Raw genomic sequence first — 20,080 nt, forward strand, 5'->3', positions numbered from 1 at the left:
TCGTATTTCCTTTAAGGGAAAACACCTGCTTTCCTTATTCTCTCTCTCTCTCTCTCTCTCTCTCTCTTTAACGATAGCACTGTTTCCGTAAGATAACATGAATTAAAATGTTGCTTCCCTAACATACCAACATATTGCAAACTGTAGGTATTCTGCAATACACCTAAAATAACGCCTAAAACAGCGTAACTCTTATAATAATAACAGTAAATACGGGAAAAGTACAAAAATATATACGCAATAATAATACCAAAATTCCGAATGAAAACTACTCGAGACTGCTAACACGTCTTGGTGCAACAATTATAAAATAGCTTCGGGTGTGATAATCTTACATTAAACAACTGAGCTCTTATTTTTCTTTTCACTTACCTTATCCGGATCTTCTCTGGAGATTGAAGATGCCTTTTCACACGGGTATCCAAGATCTTTATACTTAACCATTGTTAACCAAGGATCCCGGATATCATGCTCTCTGAAAATGACCCAAAAATAATATTAGCTGGCAACTCGAGAAACAATATCTCTCATTCATCTTACTAGATGGGGCTAGCTGTCTTCCAGAGTTGAACTGAATTGAATATAGAATTTAGGCCAAATGTCAAGCACTGGGACCTATGAGGTCATTCAGCGTTGAAACAGAAATTGACAGTAAAAGGTCTGAAAGGTGTAACAGGAGGAAAACCTCGCAGGAGAGGGTGGAAAGTAAGATGGAAGGAAGAGAATATGAAAGGAGGTACAGTAAAAGGAACGAAAGGGGTTGCAGCTAGGGGCCGAAGGCATGGTAGTTGTAAATAAATTTAGTTATTGTGAAATGAATTATGAAAAACTTGATTAATTTGATCTGAGAATATTTATTGAATATTTTAGTTATTTTTAACAATAAAGATGCAAAAAAAAGTTGTATATCATAAAAAAATGGGTCTAGTCCTTCTTTACTTCTCCATATTCTTGCTGTTTTATTCTTGCCTCTTACGCTACTAATCAATATCTTTCCGTTTATCTTTAAATTTATCACAATTTCTGTCATTATTATTCAGTTCCAACTTCATGTACAACTTTTCAGTTACACCAACTATTCTTTTGTCCTTCCCCATCTCTCTCCTTCTATCGCCATTCTTGCCTTCTCCATACCTTCTCATCCAAGATCTTCTTCTACCCTTCTTGGTGCATATTCTTGGCCAAAGGACGCCCATAACCCCGTATCACCTTTCCAAGAACGAGTCAGGCATCTTCTGGGGGATAACAGCACCTTATTCTCTGAGATCAGGTACGAAATGAACGGTTGATACAAAAAAATTATTGTTATTGAGTTTTTGGCTTCAAACTCAGATGTGACATTGAGCTCCTCCGCTTGATTAGATGGCGTGACGTTGTCTGGTTTGAATTCATCTGGTGTTGAAATGATATTACTGTTAATACTCCCCTGTATATCATAAACCAGCAGCGATTAATACGTTTTTCTTATTATCAGTTTAAAACTTCATAATATTCTCTCGGGAAATAAATGCATTGTAAGCTAATTCTTCTTTCTATCAAAAACAGAAGCTGCCATTCTTATTTTTGCAGTACTCATTTATGTGTTCCATGGTATCAGTGTAGAACTTCACAGCAGTCTCTCAGGAAATAAAAGATATTGCCAGGTAATTCTTCTGTATATATGAAAAACAACTGTCATTCATATTTTTTCAAGGACTTATTATTCATTTCAGGTAAACAATCTCCTTAACGTTCTTGCAAATACCACTGGTATTTTTCATGCACTCATTATTCATTTCAGATCAATAACCCTTTTAACATTTTATTTATAAATCGATGAAGTTGTGGCTGATGAATTACCAAGGTTTAAGCACAAACATATCAGCCCATACAACAATTTCATAGCACCATAACGATGCTCTAAGTAAAACTGACTACTGTAAAGAAAATGCAGTAGCAACAGCAATAGCAGGCTACTGACAGCAACTGCCTTCAGAACGAAGCAGCAGCTGCTATTATAGCAGCTACTCGAAGTAGCACCAGTTTCCCAGGGTCTCAGGAAACCGGCAATTTGAATCTGGGCGGGAGAAGGTTGTTGCCCTGGGGAACGCCTTCCTGGCTCCTCTCTCTGTCTCTCTCTCTGTCTCTCACAGCCAACACAACAGAGCATCTTGCTCGGATGGTTGTCTGCTGAGGCTGTGGTGTTGCCTTTGGTACCTGAATGAGGGTTACGTTCATATAAAAAAACTAGGGATTAGTTAATGTTTTCCTGCATAAAAAAGAAATCAGTCTCGTGATCATGACGCCTTTGGTAGTAAAGACAAGTGTAGAACTTCATCTTTGTCGGGATTTGCACAGTTTAGGGTTTTGTTTGTGGGAATGAGGTCAAATTAGCGAAGCATCTTTGAAACGGCTTAATCAGAATATTAGACAAAGCTTTGTAAATAAACCTTTTTTTTTTTATATCATACCTTAGATAAAAACATAATAGACCAAAGGTTTCAGACTTGACTTGATATTACAAACATACGACTAAATTTTATTATTATTAGTAATCATATGGAAGAATCCCACCAAAGGGGCCATTGACTTGAAATTCAAGCTTGCAAAGAACACGGCGTTCATTAGAAAGAAGTAACAGTGGGTAACAGAAAATACAGAAAGAAGAAATCAGTCCTTAGAAAAGAAAAAATCAACTGACAAATTAATAAAAAAAAAAATTCAACGACAACAGAATCCACAGTACCATTACCCCCAGAGCGATTTCTGCAAAACAAAGACATTCCACGATGCCTTTGGCAGGAGCAAGTACCCTTTTCCAGTACCTTCAGATAATGGTTCCTCCCCTGGGGTATTGTAATGGTTCCTCCCCTGGGGTATTGCCCTTCGCATGTTTTTTTTCTTTTTTTCTTTTTTTTATGGGCTCCTCACATGACCCTGTGACACCCGAAATTTTACATTAATCATCTGCACGAAGCTATTTCATTCCCCGGGGGGCGATTCTGCCCAGAGACTCGTCCGATGCCGGAAACGGGTATCTTTTGTCGGTTGAACGGAATAGCAGGAGGGGAGTTATTCGTAGTTTTTTTTTTTATTTACCTTTTTTTGTTTTGAATCGGACGTTTTGCGTCGTCATTAGCCTTGATATTTCGTACCGAAAGAGATAGATAGATAGATAGATAGATAGATAGATAGATAGATAGACAGGCAGACAGATATACATACAGATAGATAGATAGATAGAGAGATAGATAGATAGATAGATAGATAGAAAAGAAAGACAGACAGATAGATAGATAGATAGATAGATAGATAGATAGATAGATAGATAGATAGATAGATAGATAGATAGACAGCCTGATAGATAGATAGATAGATAGATAGATAGATAGATAGACAGCAGATAGCTAGACAGCCAGCCAGATAGATAGATAAATAGATAGATAGACAGACAGACAGACAGACAGCCAGATAGATAAATAGATAGATAGATAGACAGACAGACAGACAGCCAGATAGATAAATAGATAGATAGATAGCTAGACAGATAGATAGATAGATGGGTAGATAGATAGATAAATAGATATAAAGACAGACATAAAGACAGATAGATAGATGTCAATTTTAATGTTCCAGGAACGTCATATGGGATTATCACATAGAATATCTATCGTTAAAAGCTATCAGAACAATATATACAGCGAGGTGATTACTTAACAACAATTAAATTTCGGAGCCAAATAACAAATTCTGTGTTTTGAATATACAAAGAATTTATGTGTAAAAATAAAATCATTCTTTTAAAAGCGGTTTCAACTGACAAGTCAAAAATTCTTCTATGCGCCATTTCTCATCAATACGAAAATCGTATGTTTGCTAAATATTAACCTGTTGACACCTATAGAGAAATAGTGGTTTCCATAAGTACACGCGCAATTATTTGATATCATTACTTTCTCGTGATCTTAAATGGAAAAATAAAGTCCGCAGTAGTATGGATGTGGTATATTCCCGTCAGGAAGCTTTCGCCAACGTGATCAGTTGGTCTCTTCCGCCAGAATAAACATAGGAATAATAATAATAAATTTATTCTGGCTTTACCTGAAAGAATAAATATATTATTTCTATTTTTTTTTTCAGACTGAAGAGGCTAACTGATCCAGTTGGCGAAAGCTTCTTCTATACAGCAATATACTACATACATACTACTGCCGACTTTATTTTTACAACCGCAATATTTATTCATATTGGAAATTATGAATATTATAAAACTAGACTATATTGCAGCCTATCATTTTTTATAGTTACGAGTAAATAAAACGAGAACCACTTAAATTTAAATCCTGATTAAAAGTACTTTGGCTTTATCACAGGATATCCTGACAGCTGATCTCTCAAAGGAAAGAGAGAGAGAGAGAGAGAGAGAGGCTAAAATGAATAGACATGAAAAAACTTGAAGGTGAAATTCACAAAGTCGTGACGAAAAAAATAATTCTTGAAAATTACAATTAATATAAACTGATGAATTGCAGGAAATGTGGGGGGGGGGAGCTATCATTCACATGATGAGAAACTTATTACTTTGAGAAACATTACTTAATGACGTTCCTTTAGGCTAAAGAAGTTCTCAATGTAAATATGTACAGTTTCGTCCAGACGTTCCTTTAGGATAAGAATTCTCAATGTAAATAATATAAATGCATCTAGACGTTCCTTTAGGATAAGAAGTTCTCCTGTAAATAAATACAAATTCGTCCAGACATTCCTTTAGGCTAAAGAAGATGTTCTTAATGTAATTAATACAAATTCAAACACACACATATAATATATATATAAATATATACTGTATATATATATATATATATATATATATATATATATATATATATATATATATATATATATATATATATATATATATATATATATATTAGCGCCTTGAAGAAACTGACTCAATAATAATTCCCATTTGTTTACTTCGTTCGTGAGTATTCCTCTGCATTTAATACTTCGGTTTTTCCAGACAGAAAAAAAAAACTTTCAAACAAACAAACAAACAAGACAGAATAAACCTTTGTCTGTGATTTCTGTCGCTGGCAGGAGAGAAATGGTCACCTCTCCAAAAACTGATCTTAACCTTTTCCTTACTCGGGGAGATTTTATCAACAAAATGTTTCTTATTTCGTAAACGCCGTTCTTTCTCGATTTGGGAAATCGATTTTTTTTTTTTTAAATATTACTTAATGTTCCCTGAGGTCATTTATTTTCAGGCGTAGAATTCGAAATATATATTTTACAATATAAAATTGTTCATTTTTCTATGTATCTCACCAAGCATTCATACAACTGTAACCATTAAAAACTCAATTAAATTGGTGTGATATCTACCGTTGGTTATTTAGATTAAGATGGCTTATGCCAGCACGGGGTCCTTCCCCTAAGACACCCTATAAATGCGAGAAAGTATGCAGAGGCTTAGCTAGCCTGGTGTGGTCCTACAGATTCTGACCAACCCAACAGGAAGACGGTCTTTGACTACAACACTGTATGTATGGTTAACGTATAAGAAGGATTAGCTAGGCTGGTGTGGCCCTACGGATTCTGAGCAGCCAACCCAACACTGTACCTAAGTGCGGTAAGGTGTAAGAAGGATTAGCTAGGCTGGTGTGGACCTACGAGCTCTGAACAACCAGCAAAAAGACAGTCTTTATCGCTTCCTGCCGACACTTTATACTCAGGACTAAACCCCCCTCCCCTCCCCCCCCCTCTCATCCTCACCCCGACCCACACCCACCACAAGGACTCTTTCTCTCTCCCAATTCATCCTTTCTACCCTTTGCTAACGGTCAACGTAACCTTCTCCGGTGCACTTGTTACGCCGTGTTGTTTAAAAATGCGTATAAAAGTCGCCCTTGCGTGCGTCTTCTCTCGTTTTAATTCATTTATCTGATTAGACTATTAGTTGAGATCAATATTTGCAAGGCTACGTTTAAATATAAATCACATTAAACCTCTTCAAACAATAACGATAAATAACCAAACGAGTTGTTGTTATCCCCGAGGTGGCTTTGTTGACGTTTGAAGCAATCGCGCGGTGTTGCCAAATCTCGACTTGATTACTTTTTAAATGTTTTTTTTTTTTTATCAGTCAAGAAATTAACTCACTGTCATTGTCGTCTTGCCAATGTTATCTCGGAGTTTTGCCTGCATTGTACTGCAAGTCTTTCATAAGAGTTTTATCAATGCGTTGCAATTAATGTCGTACTTTCTTGTGTTACACCTTAAGCGTGGCGGAGCATAAGCAGACGACCGTCAGTGTTATTTCATACTTACATCATCTGTTACAAATGATTCAATATTCAATTTGTCCTCATGGATAACATACCTGTGCTCTATAGTCGGTTATGGAGACCGATAAGATTCCTCGATGCTTTATTTCAACTTCAAAATTCATTTTGAAATTAATGGTACTATGATTTAAATGTCCATGGTCTAGGACGAAAGGGAATATTGCTAATGGTGTTTCTTGTAGTTTACAATGAATATTTTTTTAAATTAACTTTTATCTTAAGGAATGTCTACGAGTACGTGCACTGACGATAAATTAATTACTTTAGCATAGCTGCAATAATATCTTTTACCAAGTCGCCTAATACTGTTTTGACGGAAGCTTATTGCAAGAAATAAGTAAACAGTTTCTCTAGTACGAGCATAATGGAAAGCAGCCCAATGCTCCAATTTAATTACTTCAAATGGTTTGTTTTCAGAAGCAACACAAGAAGAATAACCACCACTCATACCCCGTTTCTCTCCATCGGATACGAACTGACGGTTGTTCAATTATATAAGTTGCATAACAGGGTTCCTGTTTCATAGTACTAGGCTCGCTAGTGCAAGAAAACCTATGTATTTCAATGTCCTCGTTCTTGTTTGTTTTCGTCTGTGAGTCATAGATATTAATGTGTTCGTGTTTCGTAATGCAATGGAGAACGTTTATGATCATATATATTCGGGGGAATCTCAAAAGCTGATAGTAACATTTGCATCTACTGAAAATAGATGAGAGTACTGCCCGCATATCTATCTGTCACTGACACCCCCACCCCTCTCTTCTTCTTCTTCTTCTTCTTCTTCTTCTTCTTCTTCTTTTGATATGTGATTTGCGAGTCCGTGCGTGCTTAACTTTTGCTTTCGTCTGCTTAGTATTCCTCAATAAGCGCATGTCCGCTCATCTATAAAGAAAATATTTATGCAAACATGCCACATTATCTGTTACATTTAAGCGCCATTTTCCGGATTTAACCTACTCTTATCTGGGATGAATTCAAAACTTTGAGCTGCCTGCTGTTCACGTCCTGCTCATTAAAGAAAGCAGGTTCACTGCTTCGCAAGCAGAGACTATGATAATAGTTCCCTTTGAAACATAAAAGATTATATACCGCCATTTCTAACGTCCGATTCTCACGCTTAGAAACCTCACAGGCATTTAGACAGTGAATGGAGAATGGAGGCCACGCCTGTTAGACCAATCTGTGTGTCTAATGATATAGGTCTAAGCCGCTGACATGACATCCCTTTCTTTGGCATATAGTGAAGAATTAACATGAAGAGGTAGACGGAGAGAGAGAGAGAGAGAGAGAGAGAGAGAGAGAGAGAGAGAGAGAGAGAGAGAGAGAGAGCAATGTGTCTAATAATATAGGTCTATGTCTCTGACATGACATCCTTTTCTTTAGCTTATACTGAAGAATTTTAACATATAGCAGATGTTGAGAGAGAGAGAGAGAGAGAGAGAGAGAGAGAGAGAGAGAGAGAGAGAGAGAGAGAGAGCGAGAGAGAGCTAGATTTGAAATGTGGGAGAGACGAAAGAACCCCTAATAAATATCATGGGTGGAGTGCAATGGGCGGGTCTCGGGTTATGCCCATACCGGGTCGGTGAATGGGTTGGAAGGCGGGCGGTCTCCAAGGGCACAAGGGAAAGGAATTTGCACCCACTCGTCCGTAGGCCTAAAGGACCATTCATACGAGGGAACGTTTGTCCTGAAGGCGAGTTAGGTGAAAGAACGGCCTTCGGCCTGGGCCGGGTCCCGCCTGTAATGTTCAAACACTCGGATGACTTTCAGGAGTCTGGTAATTTCGCCGAGCCTCTGATGCTCCGTGAACTATCCGGTGATGACGAGTGGTTTCACCTATCTCTCTCTCTCTCTCTCTCTCTCTCTTACTTACTTATCTTCTCCGTGTTTTCTCTTCGAATCTTGACTATGCTAAGGAAGAGGGTTCAATGTCAGCGACATAGACCTAAATCATTAGACTCATTTTGCCCTCTCTCTCTCTCTCTCTCTCTCTCTCTCTCTCTCTCTCTCTCTCTCTCTCTCTCTGTTAAGTTATCATTTTGTTTGCCTCTCATATAAATAATCGTGACGGGCACACAAAGAGATGATAACAGAGAGAGAGAGAGAGAGAGAGAGAGAGAGAGAGAGAGAGAGAGAGAGAGAGAGAGCAAATGCGGGTCTCATGATATAGGTACCTTATTCTTCAAAAACCTATTCTTTAAAAACCACGATTTTTCTGCTTGCATCTGTTATAAACAATCTCTGTGTGTTTTTTTCAAGACGCCTTTGCAGTACACAGTTCATATATTCTTCACTATACTATAGACCTATTGAAGTAAGTTAGCATTTGTCAGAAAACTGTTTCTGTGACCATCTCACTATATGAACATTTCTCTCTCACTATACTAATAAAAGTCAATTAATCTTTTAAACAATTTTCACTGTTCAAGAATTAAATTTGAATTTTTATATAGCTCTTGTTTTGTGGTCAATCATTGGGCCCATATTTCTTCATTGTCTTTTATAACTGCGATTAGTTGGTATTGATCAGTTTGGCTAAATGCATCGCTACCATTGAACAGTGTTAAAAATAACTATTATTACTTTATTATAGTACCTTTTACTGCATTTTAATACTGCTAATGCATTTTTATTGTTCTGATTTATTTTGCATTCCGGATATGCAAATAATAATGAGCTGAAATGAATTATAATTATTATTGTTCTTTTTAGTAAAATCTGTAGACCTATAGACCTATACTACACAAACTTCTATTATCAATCATATTTTCTTCTACCAAGCCATATGGATTGCTCTTCAATTTGCAATGAACTTTAAGAAAGAAATTAAATAAATCAAGAAAGAATATAAAGAAAACTGAAAGAGAAAAGCGGCAAATAAAATGATAAATAAAAGAATTAATATCTATCAGCGCGATTCGCTCCTTAAATAGCAAGGGTCGTGGTTTAGGAAGGATTCCGTGACGTCATCAAGTCGTCATCGCTAATGCCGACTTCTTTCCCACCCGGTTTTTTCTTTCTCTTTTTTTTAAGAGAAGGGCACAAGTTTTTTTTTATCCAGTCTGGCGTTTGTTTCTTCCGTGAGAGAGAGAGAGAGAGAGAGAGAGAGAGAGAGAGAGAGAGAGAGAGAGAGAATTTTTATTAGGGTTAATGAAGAAATGTTATTATTTTGCATTAATGTCATTTAACACATACGCCAAGAGATGGTCTCCGGTTAAATGACAATATTAATGACAAATGACAGTGTCAGTGACAAATGACAGGATGACAAATGTCAATATCAATGACAAAACACAGTATTAATGACATATGACAATATCGATGACAAATGACAGTATTAATGACAATCGACGACATTAATGGCAAATGACAATATCAATGACAAATGACAGTATTAATGACAAATGACAACGTCAGTGACAAATGATAGTATTAATGACAATCGACGGTATTAATGACAAATGACAGTGTCAATGACTAATGACAATATCAATGACAAATGACAATATCAATGACAAACGACGGTAGTAATGACAAATATGCCATACATACATAATATATATAAATTTATATATATATATATATATATATATATATATATATATATATATATATATATATATATATATATATATATATACATATACAGAACACAGTAGTAGGCCTACACAGTGATATAAAGTACAAAAGTCACTTTTGGCGACGTCCTTGGTCCTACCTATCCTTGGCTAATCCAGTACCTGCGCTAATCCCAGTCAACTGCTGTTCCTCATTAACAGACCAGTACGAACGTTTCCATAGTCCGGTCATTTACCCTTTTATCTTAATTGTTTTTAAGTTTGTTTTCCTTTTTTTTGTTTTTTGTAAATCCGAGGCCTCTCTCTCTCTTTCTCTCTCTCTCTCTCTTAAATATATAATTATATATACATATATAATATATATATATATATATATATATATACATACACACACATATATATACACATATAATATATATATATATATATATATATATATATATATATATATATATATATATATATATATATATATATACATACATACATATACGCTTCACAATACCGCAAGTTAACCAAAGCAATAAAAAATCTGCCCTCTTACACAAAAAAAAAAAAAACAATTTGATTAATTTTCATACAATACAATTTAAAAAAAGATTACTTTAATCTATCACCAAATTCAAAAACTGATAAATCTGAAAATAATATTCAAAACAAAAGATTTCGTCCGGCATGTCGAAAGTAGCTCAGGAATCGGCAAAACCCACCTGCAGGAGGTTTTAAGCTTTAAGCTTCTGGTAATCGCGACTGAAGGAGTGGTGATTGCGGGGGAGGGGCGCCCTTGGGGATTTGGGACGCCCTAGGGGATTAGGGAGGGAGGGGGTGGGTGAGTAATGCACCTCTGGAAAAGGTAAATATTATCAAAAAGGGGGAAGAAAGGTACGAGAATTTTTAATTTTTTTGGCATGACACCCCATCCAAAACCTACCGATTTTTTTGTAGGGCTAAGATTATGTAATTAAATAATTAAATTAAAAAACTCTTAAATATTAATAAACTACATAATTAAATGAATAAAAATTGTTATTTATGGATTATACAGAGCGTATCGTCATGCGCTGCCGAGCGTCGAATCATCAGGGTTGCCACAAGCGACTTAATCTCGGGATTTACGAGATGACCCTCTGCGTAGGCGCTACATAATCTTGTTTTCGTTTCTTATTTCCAGGGAGCCACGATATTTATTGTCGTTATTTATCCGGAAACGGAAGGCACGCTTCAGGGTGCCAGCCTGATGGAAATACAGGTTACAGGATTTGAAACTTATTATTATTATTATTATTATTCAGGAGATGATCCCTATTCGTATGGAACAAGCTCACCACAGGGGCCACTGACTTGAAATTCTCTAAGCTTCCAAAGAATATGTTCATTCGAAAGAAGTAACAGAAGGTAACGGAAAATACAGAAAGAAGAGATTATTTATCATAAAAGAAAAAATAAATTTAAAAAATTAATAAATAAATAAATAGATAAAAATTGAAGTGAATTACTAAACGACGTCGTGAGGAATGAAGAACCTCTGGAACTGATAAATTCCGACAGCGAGGCATACTTACTGATTCAAGCACAAGACAAAATCTGGCAGTCGAATTTTTTCCTTACAAGTAGGAAAATTATTGCAAGAATATTGTACATTAATGTGAATGGTTAAATGGATGGTTATAGGTAGAATTACAATACAGACGAATTGCTTCATTGAGCTTGCTTAAAGAGCCGCATTCTTATTTTAATTAGCTAAATTTGAAGTCTGAATTTGCGAAAATCATTTGGAAGAACTTTACAAGCAGAACAATGCTAGTGATATCAACTGAGAAACTGAATATTCATGCTAATACTATTACTGTTATAATTATCAAAAGCGCATATTTATTTTTAATTTGAATCTTCTTTATCATTTTATTCCTGTTGGGGCATATCAGCTACCACCTTTGAGGGCCTTATACAAAAATACTTAAATAAATTACTAAGTTATTTATTTATGTTTAATTATTTACATTTATCATCCACTTTCATTTCTACCACTATTTACTTCTGGCTATGTTCTCATTTCTTTATCGCATGTGGGTTTCTTCTTGCCTGAATAATAATAATAATAATAATAATAATAATAATAATAATAATAATAATAATAGGCCTATGCATGTAGCATGCAACTATAAAATCATAAGTGATTGTCAATTACAACAGGCAGAGAAATGTGCCGAAGTTTCTTCGGCGCAATCGAGTTTTCTGTACAGCGTATAATCAAGGCCACCGAAAATAAATCTAGCTATCGGTGGTCTCGGTATAATGCTGTATGATCCGCGGCCCATGAAACTTTAACCCCGTCCCGGTGGTGGCCTATCCTATATCGTTCCCAGAAGCACGATTATGGCTGAATTTAACTTTAAATAAAATAAAAACTACTAAAGCTAGAGGGCTGCAATTTGGTATGTTTGATGATTGGAGGGTGGATGATCAGCATAATAATTTGCAGCCCTCCACCCTCAGTAGTTTTTAAGATCTGAGGGCGGACAGATGAAGTGCGGACGGACAGACAAAGCCGGCGCAATAGTTTTTCTTTTATAGAAAACTAAAAATCGTGTAAGTAAATAAAAAAGAGAATAATAAAAGAAAAATCAATCAATACAAAATCCTAACATAACAAATATTTGTTTGTTAAAAACCGACAAATAACATCATAAAATGACAATTCAATAATATACCTCTCGCCCAGATCAGCGCGTGAAGTAGCAAAAATCACGGAAAGTAACTCTTTTACCTAGGCATTGTATACATTCTGGAAACGTATGTACAGTTGGAGAAATTTGCGCATTATAAGACCATATGGAAGAAGGAAAGATGGATATAACAATAATAATAACATAAAAGTCCGGATTGTGAGCGAGAAAGAGTGTAGACCAACTGAAAAAATTATTGTTATTATTATTATTATTATTATTATTATTGTGTGTATTACTGATGCCAGACAGAATAAATACATTAATTTGCTCACTCGAACAGTGAAGAGAAGTATAGTAAAATATTAATGAAATATATAAAAGAAATAAACAAATAAACACGAAAGATAAAAGCAATCAGAAACTGACATGTTTATTTAAACAGTTCTGAGAGAGAGAGAGAGAGAGAGAGAGAGAGAGAGGAGAGAGGAGAGTTTCTCTATCTCTTTCTATATCAGCATAAACCACAGTCAATTAACAGCCGGGTGCATATTCACTACGTAACTTTAAAGAGAGAGAGAGAGAGAGAGAGAGAGAGAGAGAGAGAGAGAGAGAGAGAGAGAGAGAGAGAATCTTGCGAGTTTCTTATGAAACTCACAATTAATAACCACACTTGTGCTCTCTCTCTCTCTCTCTCTCTCTCTCTCTCTCTCTCTGTACACTCTAGCTGCGACCCACAACTGCCGACTGACAGCTAGATACATAATACATCACCTAGGTCAACAGAAACATACTAGATTATATCGAGAACCGAACAATGGTGACACATTCCCGTTAGGCCTATGTTCAGTTATCACCACAAAAAATGTAGTAAGCATCAGTAACAATAGTTGAATCGAGTACAGTGCGAAAGTAAGCTGAAGGCAGATTCTTGCTTGTCTGTGTGTGTGTGTGTGTGTGTGTGTGTGTGTGTGTGTGTGTGTGTGTGTGTGTGTGTGTGTGTGTGTGTGTGTGATGTAATCGTCTCATGACACTTTTAGAAAGAACAATCTTTTGACACTCACAAAGCCTGTCTTCCCACGTGGGGAGTTTCGCTCTCTCTCTCTCTCTCTCCTCTCTCTCTCTCTCCTCTCTCTCTCTCTCTCTCTCCTCTCTCTCCTTGGTAGCGGTGATTACTAATTTGTTTGACACATTCACCAGACGACAAAAATTCATTGCAAGTCTATAATCATCTGGATTAAAATGATCATTTCTACCCCTGCTAAATCTGCTGTTACACCGTCTCTCTCTCTCTCTCTCTCTCTCTCTCTCTCTCTCCCTCTCTCTCCTCGCCAGAAATAGCAAGAAGCCTAAAAACGAACCCCAAGATGGTCACAAAAATTTGCAAGTACGGCGTCCTCGACGACAATGCCGCAGAGAATTGAGGATCGGCGAAGAGACCCTCCTTCTCTTGTTACCAGGATACCTGCTGCTCACTCGCCGGAAGGAGAAGACATTGCCACTCTCTTAACTCTTCGTCAAATTTTCTAATCACTCGTTTTTCTAGTATTTCTGGATCTATATTCCTCACGATTATGTAGTATAACGCATTGTTAACTTCTACAGCGATATCTAACTCTGATGAATAGCGACAACAACGAAATAATCGATTAAAATACATAGGTCTACATCTGGCATAAGCCTACGGCCGTGACGTCATCCCCTTCATTCATTCTTTCCCGCCAAATTACGAGGGATTGTGTTCACTTCAGTTGCCTTCACTCTACGCCTGTCAGGTTTGAAGAGATTTTTAGTTTCCCTCTTATATAAAGGATAATCGATCCCTAATCGAAAACACACGAAGTTTATCGATGAAATTAAATGATTAAAGTCCTATATGGTCTCAAAACTATCTCTGAGACGACTTAAAAATCATCGAAATATTAGAAAGTCCGAACCTCAAGAATCCGGCGAGTGAAAAATGTGTGTTTTGGCGGGAAGGGAAAATAGTAAAATTCTTCGTCTGGACATGTCGGAGGGATTTCCTTTAGGCCATGTGCTTTCTTTCACCGGGGGCGGTTAGGTCATAAATCTGTAGGGCCGGCCTTCACAACTACGTGTATGAAAGTGAATGCAGGATGGATCCAGGCCAAGCGCATATCGCTGCGTTCATTAGCGCAGCGGCAGCAACAGCAGCAGCAGCAGCAGGCACCAGCAGCAGCCTCCAGCTTTGGAGGAGGCGGATGCAAAAATCCTGGAGGAGGAGGACAGGTCTCTTTCAATGTCATGCTTGCTGGTGGCTATAGACCAAATGATTTATATATATATATATATATATATATATATATATATATATACCATATATATACCTATATATATATATATACACATATATATATATATATATATATATATATATATATATATATATATATATATATATATATATATATATATACACCTACACTGCTATCGGTCTAGCCAGCGCGAGACTGAAAAAAAGATCAAATCTATGAATGTTATAAACTCCAATAAATTTTTTTCTCTCTCTCATATGTATATATATACAGAGAGAGAGAAGAGAAGAGAGAGAGAGAGAGAGAGAGAGAGAGAGAGAACTTAGAGGGGAACTTAAGGAGTAATTATTCATGTTAATGCATTTCTTTTATAATGTAGCACAAAGTTAACCAATGTATTTTTAACTGATATTACAAGTCAACCTCCGGAAGAATTTTTTTTTTTTTAGATTTTTTTCGCTGATACGTCTCTAGGAAAGTAATTTTATTTTACAAAATCATTGCGCAAAGCTTCAGATAATCGTAGAATATTATACTTATCATTATTAATAACAACAACACTCTCTTAGCAACATAAAAGTATTCACCATTTCTACTTACATGGCCTAGTGACGACTATATATTTAGTCTAGTCTTACCGTAAGATACTGTTTTATATCTCTTCGTCGCTGCTATTCCTGTTCTGAATACGACTTGACCGTATACGCACTACTTCGAGAACATTGTCATACGCTTAGGCCTATTGCTCAAGTACATATCTCTTCTGAAACAATCTGTGTTTGGTTGAGTCTAGGACAGTATGGGTGATTCCTGCTGTTGATTTTGGAGCGTTACTGTAATGTACATTGGCCCATTCCTAGCGTACAGATGTTTCTACCGAAACAATCTACTTGATGTATATGGTTGGGTCTATAGGTAACTTCTTGCTGTTGATTTTGATATTGTTCCATCGAAAGCAAAGTAGTATACATAGACCTATTTGTTAGCTCAAGCTGCCTCTTACGAAACAACCTCATTTGTTGTTTTTTGTTGTTTTTCTTAAGTGCTTACTACAGTGTGAGTACTTCCTTACCCTAGACCTATTTTTAGGTTACAGACGCCTACTGCGAAACAATCTCTGCCGGAGTAGATGGTTTAGGTCTAAGCGGGTACCTCCTGGGCTTCCCTAGGCTAAAACTTGAGTCAGGGGCTTGGAGGGACATAGGGATAGCGGAGGAGGAGGAGGAGGAGGAGGAGGAGGAGGAGGAGGACAAGACGTCGGCGGTCACAGGGCTAAACCGACCCAAATTCCGAATTCTTTCAGGGGGGTGAGGGGACACTTTTGTTGGACCTACGGTGAAATCGAGATAAGAAGAAAATGTTCAAAGGATATTTCGACGAAAAGGAGACTTCAGTCAATGGACAAAGTGGACAGAAAAAGGAGAATGGATGCGATTCAGTGCGGCTGAGAGAGAGAGAGAGAGAGAGATACACACACACTGACACACTCCAGGTTTGTCATCATGGCAATGAACGAACAAGTGCACGCCCTATAGCACGTGTGGGCAGGCAACTATTTTCTAGACTTCTAGATGGAATCTCCTCTGTGTAGGCAGATTCCACTAACAAACTTTCTTGTAACCAGATCATTCAAATAGCTTGATGTTCATTTTTACACACTTCTCAAAATTATTTTTGCGTTTCTTGAAATTGAATGAATGCTAATGATATTTAGTCTGTTTACTAACTATACTTCTGAAGACACAGTTAACAAAATCAGCTACAAAATAAATTTTTACAGATAAAAAAAGTTTAAATCTTCTAAATATCTATTATTATTATTATTATTATTATTATTATTACCTTAGTACATGTTATTATTATTATTATTCAAAAAGGGAAAAGAAGTATCTATTGGTAATAGAAGTCTTAGCACTTCTTAGATGCAACAGAAAGCTAAAGGCACACAAAGAGAGAGAGAGAGAGAGAGAGAGAGAGGAGAGAGAGGGACGACAATTTAACCATTCAGTTTTATTCAGTCAATAACTTTCAAAATTTGATTTCATTTTAAATTAAATCGTTTTTAAGATCTGGCGTGAAAAAATTGATGATCGTTATTAATATTATTATTATTATTATTATTATTATTATATTATTTTCATTGAATGAAATAATAATAATAATAATAATAATAATAATAATAATAATAATAATAATAATAATAATCCAATATATATATATATATACATTTATATGAGTACATATATAATGTATATATAAGTATATATAAATATATATATAAATTAACAACGAATAAAGATTTATAAAACAAGGGAAATAAAGAGAGAGGAAACTCGAATATAAAAATAAAAAACATAAAATAAAAAAGGAAGATATACAGGAATTTATCTCAAGGAGGGTCAGTCACGCTGGTATAGCAAAGGTACACAGAATCGCGTATTTTTTTACAACTGAGGTTTTCCAAGAGTGTTGAGAAAGCCAGGTGACTGGGGAAGAGGTTTACCTCAATCATTTTACGACTCGTAAAAATCACAATTCAACAAAACTCAAAGATAAGATCTGTGGGAAATGAGAGAGAGAGAGAGAGAGAGAGAGAGAGAGAGAGAGAGAGAGAGAGAGAGAGAGAGAGATACACACACATACAGAACACACTCCAGGTTGTCATCATAATACAATGAACGAACAAGTGCGCCCTATAGCACGTGTGGGCAGGCAGCTATTTCTAGACCTATGAATGGAATCTTTCCTCTGTGTATGGGCGAATTCCACTAACGACTTTCTTGTAACCTGACTCATTCAAGTACTTGAATGTTAATTCATTTTTTTTTTACACTTCTCAAAATTATTTTGCGTTTCTTGGTGGAAATTGAATGAATGCTAATGATATTTAGTCTGTTTACTAACTATACTTCTGAAGACTGGTTAACAAAATCAGCTACAAGGTAAATTTTTTACAGATAAAAAGTTAATCTTCTAAATATCTATTATTATTATGTTGTGTTTGTTATTATTATTCCTTATTATTATTATTATTATTATTCAAAGAGAAAAGAATATCTCTTAGGTAATGAGAGAGATCTTCCACTTTTCTTAGATGCAACTCAAATAAACTTGGCCTGCAAGAGAGATTTGATATGTGTCGACAATAGGGACAATTAACCATTCAGTTTATTCAGTCAATCAACTTTCAGAAATTTGATTCATTTTTAAATTAAATCGTTTTAAGATCTGGCGTGAAAAATTGATGATTATTATTATTATTATTATTATTATTATTATTAATATTATTATTATTATTTCATTAGATGAAATAATAATAATAATAATAATAATAATAATAATAATAATAATAATAATCAATATATATATATATACATTTATATAGTACATATATAATGTATATATAAGTATATATAATATATATAAATTAACAACGAATAAAGATTTATAAAACAAGAAATAAAGAGAGGACTCGAATATAAATAAAACATAAAATAAAAAGGAAGATAAAGGAATTTATCTCAAGGAGGGTCAGTCACGCTGGTACAGAGATGGTACAGAGAATCGCGTATTTTTTTACAACTGAGGTTTTCCAAGAGTGTTGAGAAAGCCAGGTGACTGGGAAGGAGGTTTACCTCAATCATTTGCAACTCAATAAATCACAATTCAACAAAACTCAAAGATAAAATCTGTGGGAAGTAGAGAAGAGAGAGAGAGAGAGAGAGAGAGAGAGAGAGAGAGAGTAATATAGGTCTAATGATATAGGTCTATGCCACTGACTAGGGAGAGAGAGAGAGAGAAACCTTTTGGGGAAAAAAGATAGGTCTATTTGAGCCTCCAGTTACAATGTTATAGACGGATCTTGTATAAGAGTTACATTAGATTTACAGAAAGATTATAAATAGTCATTGATTTGTATATATTCGTTCGGTAATTTTAGCCTTAAAAAGACAGAATCTGGCATAATGTGTCATTTAGAAGGTAATAATTAGCACGCACGATGACCCAGCGAACACATTTTTTGGTGCACTGAAGCACCGTACATTTTCAGAGCTTACGAACGCTTTTCTTCGTGTATTTAAGCATCGTACATTTTCAGAGCTTGCGATATTGTGGCAAAACTGAAGTCCCGTGCGCTGGGGCTCATTTGATGCTACTTGCACGATCATGCACGACTTCTAGTCTGCACGATTATAAAAGTATTCGGTGGAACCCGTTCAAGGTGCAAGAGAACTTCAGTATAGGTCTATAGTGACGCCGCCACACCGCAAGTTCATTCTTCGATCATAAAGTTCTAATCATAAATAAACAAATATATAAATATATAAAAGTTGTGGTTGTGAATTATTATCATTATAACATAACTGAGAAGCAACTAGAAAAGATATAGATAAAGTACAGTATAAAATAATTTGGAGAGCAAGGAGCCAACATAAAAAAACTTGGCTACTCAAGTTAGGCCTGCTCTCAGTAAGGTGCGTTTGCATAGAGCTGAACTTCCCATGGTTACAGATTCTGAGCGTTTATGGATTCCCTTACAATTTAATTAGATTACGGAAATGAACATATCATAATTTGGTCGCAATAAGAAAATGGCTCTCATGTAAGCCTGCTCCGTAAGAACGAGTTTTGCGTCTAGGCTGAACTTTTGTCTTTTTCACGTATTTTAAACTTTTGCAGTTCAAACTATTCAAACACATGACTAGAAAGATCATTTCATAATTTAGCCTCAACTTTAATAAAACTGTTAGAAAAATCTGTTACTGACCCTTTGCAAGAGAAACGGCTAGACTTACAATTAACACAGTCCTGGTACTATGCAGCAGATCATCTTACTAGTCTCGATGATCAAAACACGAACAGTTTTATAAAGCATGAAAACACACACACACACACACACACACACACACATAAAGCTTGCGTGCGTGTAATGGGGCTTAGAGAAGCTTCACCTAATATCGGCTTTCGATAAATCGACGAGCTGCAGAGCCGAAGAGAGAGAAAAAAAGGTTCATTAGGGACTCAAACCAAAAGTACTGAACGCCGCCGCAGGACCGAATTCGTTACAGAATCGATTCGAGTCGGAGCGATCTCTATAAGTGTGTGTGCAAGGGAGCAGGGTTGGAGCGCTTCTCTAAAGGCCGGGTGTGTCACTATCTAGCATACTTTTGGCATCTTTTTTACAACTACAAGCATTGCGTTCCTACCCTAATGCAATTCAACGCGTATTG

General features: G+C 35.9%; 1 long non-coding RNA gene across 1 annotated transcript in view; it reads right to left on the bottom strand.

Annotated features, from left to right (window-relative positions):
* Window positions 1-370: 370 nt before the first annotated feature.
* LOC136841434 (uncharacterized) overlaps window positions 371-20,080 on the bottom strand; it is an 85,190-nt gene continuing 65,480 nt past the window's right edge. Inside the window, exon 3 of the long non-coding RNA XR_010853947.1 lies at window positions 371-475. This is a non-coding gene — a long non-coding RNA (uncharacterized lncRNA). The remainder of the gene's footprint in view (window positions 476-20,080) is intronic.

Source organism: Macrobrachium rosenbergii, chromosome 9, assembly GCF_040412425.1.
Source record: "Macrobrachium rosenbergii isolate ZJJX-2024 chromosome 9, ASM4041242v1, whole genome shotgun sequence".
In the NCBI taxonomy this organism is placed as follows: domain Eukaryota; kingdom Metazoa; phylum Arthropoda; class Malacostraca; order Decapoda; family Palaemonidae; genus Macrobrachium; species Macrobrachium rosenbergii.